Here is a 3,018-nt window from a genome sequence, read left to right on the forward strand (position 1 = left end):
AGGCTCAGAGAAGAGTGATCTCCAGAAGTCTGAGCCCAGACCACAAGCAATGGGGGTAATTTATACACTTCTACTTCTGTACCCATGGTGCACTTTTGGCGCACGCACAAAGTGGGGCAGGAAGAAGAACCCAGAAGGGCCCTGTGGCAGGAACTGGGATTTCCCTGCTGGCTTGGTCGGCCATCTTAGAACACAGATTTTCCTTATCACTAGGAGTTCAGAGAAGTACGAGCTGTGAGATGGTGGTGACAGGGTTGCGGACAATTGAAGGTCTAGGTAGAAGATGGCACCTGGGGCTAAGGACTTACAGAGGATGCTTAAGCCATTCTGGGAAGAGTCAGAATGGTTTCCTACAACAGCAGCGATGTCTTTTCTGAGCCGGAATCAGACTGGTGTTGATCAAGCAAAGAAAGGGTAAGAAGGTGAAGAGAACTGGAGGGGATAGGGACCACATATCTGATGCAGGCAGACCCTGTCCAGTTACCCAGCAAGGGTCCCACAGGACCAAACAAGAGGGTCTTTGGCTTAGAGAAGGATGGAAATCAGACATGAGCCAGCAGGAGGTGACAGCAGAGTTTACTCAAGACACACACACACACACACACACACACACACACACACATCTGAGACAAAGGCAGGCACTTACCCAACTAAGCCACCCAGGTACCCCTATCTCTTCATCCCTTATAAGGAGGACATATGTAGAAGGGCTGACTGGCTCAGTCTGTAGCAATGCCAACTCTTGATCTCAGGATTATGAATTCAAACCCCACACTGGGCATTGCACCTACTTAAAAAAAGTAATAATAAAGGAGGACATATGTTATTTGCATTACAAGGCATGTGTAGAATGGGGAGGGGGTGCAGGTCCTAGTAAGACTAGAAGCTGGAAAAGAAGCAAAGGAAAAAAAGAGCCCCCCCTTCCTCCTCATGGGATCCCTTCAGTTTCCCTGTCTCGTATCCAGCTATGAAGTTGAAAATGCGAAGTCTTGGCAAGAACAGGGAAAGAGCCACAGCATGTTGCCTCTCTCGGTAGAGATGATCTTCAAGTATGGCTGGTAAGAAACATGGTACTGGATCTCATGGAATTTAGAATCCAACTGGGGAGAGAGGTAAGAGTCCCATCAGGGAAAACTTCTGGATTCTGCCAGCGGTTTGGATTTTATCAGAAATCGAATAGGAAGTTATAGAAGGGATTTTAGCTGTAGTTGGGGTGGGATCTGGTTTTAGAAAATACCAGTATTTTAGAAAATCAAGAGATATGATGAACGGAATAGGCTTGGGGGATTATTTTTAATGGAAATTCTCTCTCTCTCTCTCTCTTTTTTTTTTTTTTAAGATTTCATTTATCTATTTGTCAGAGAGAGAAAGAGCACAAGCCGGGGAGCAGTAGGCAGAGGGAGAAGCAGGCTCACTGCTGAGCAAAGAGCCCGCTGTGGGACTCAATCTCAGGACCCTGGGATCATGACCTGAGCTGAAGGCAGATGCTTAACCCACTGAGCAACCCAGGTGTCCCTTTAATGGAAATTCTTAAAAGAAGAATTACAGAACTCTAAACTGAAATTATTGCTGCCACTCCCCACCCCCAACGAACTCACAAAATACTCATATATAATCTCAATTGTGTCCAGGTTGCCTAAAATTGTACTAGCATTACTTTCCATTTTATTGACCTAAGACTCCTAGTGTAAGGCTCAGAGGCAACCTTTTGATCAACGTAGTGATAGTCAACAGTGAGACCTTCTGAGGTAAGAGGCAGGCCTCGTTCTTCTGAGTCTGTGAGCTAGACTGAATTTTGAGCACCAGAACAAGAAAAATAAAACCTTGCAAACAAGGAAATTCAGTGATATTTTGTGATCACTTGATCCCCCAAACCCTTGAAGTTCCTAATTTCCACAACAAAAACATTTCCACAACAAAAGACCACAGAAGTGGTTTACTCAGAAGAGGAACTTTCTGCTAGGTTGCAAATACAGGCCTCCACTTCTTTTCAAGAAGACTTACAACTTTACTGAGTCTTTCCTCTCTTTAACCTGGGTTGTTGCCATGCTCTCCATGAAAAGTATGTATGTGTGTTAAGAAAGATTTGTTTTCAGTGTTTATCTCTGAATAGTGGCCGTTTAGATTTTTTTTTTAATTTTACTTTCCTTATTCTTTTCTGTATTATGGAAATTTTTTTACAGTGACCATATATATTTTTTAATCAGAAAAAGAAACTAAAACATTTTTATTTTGTAGAACCGTGGGATCTTTCTAACTACACACAAATTAACACATATACATTGCTGATAAAACCGTGCATTGGTAAAAGACTAAAGGGCTTGTGGATGAATGATGAAGTAGGGCTCTCTATCCCAGCATGTTTTACTTAAGAACCTTCTAAAAAAAAAATACAAAAAACAACAGTTCCAATAACTGGAGATAATTGTACGTATTACGGGAAAAATCTTACCCTTGCTGTGTTGTTCTAGACCTTTTTTTTTTTTTTAAAGATCCACAATGGACTTTCTTATTTCTTGGGGAGAAATGATGTAGACAATATCCCTAATTAGATTCTGTAGATGTTTTGTTTCAAGAGGCGCTAGTCACCTTCTACATTGAGGATGAGGGTGGGTGGGGATGGATGGAGGGAAAGGGTCCCGAAAGGGGGAAGGACTATAACGTTTATCAACCTAACACGAACAGGACATGGTTGTATTGTCTGTGTGGTAATACCTCACACAATAATAACTTGGTACAAGCCAGTGGTCTGGATGCTCGTGGGTCCAAGTTAACTCTAATCCTTATCCTAGGAGCCATTAGTCAGCACTGAAGAACTCTACTCAGGAATCCACACTCCAGAGGTGCTCGGAGCACTTCACATACAGTTATGAAAACTGACACCAGAGAGCTTGTTAATTAGGGTAGGGATGTTAATGGTTTCCATTGGCACCATGAATGCTGTTCAAAGTGGATGGTGTGTGGGAAGACGGAACATACCCCCCTGCCATGGCATGAAGGAGCTTTAAGAGAGATCGC

Source organism: Lontra canadensis, unplaced genomic scaffold, assembly GCF_010015895.1.
Source record: "Lontra canadensis isolate GAN:19392208 unplaced genomic scaffold, GSC_riverotter_1.0 scaffold9, whole genome shotgun sequence".
In the NCBI taxonomy this organism is placed as follows: domain Eukaryota; kingdom Metazoa; phylum Chordata; class Mammalia; order Carnivora; family Mustelidae; genus Lontra; species Lontra canadensis.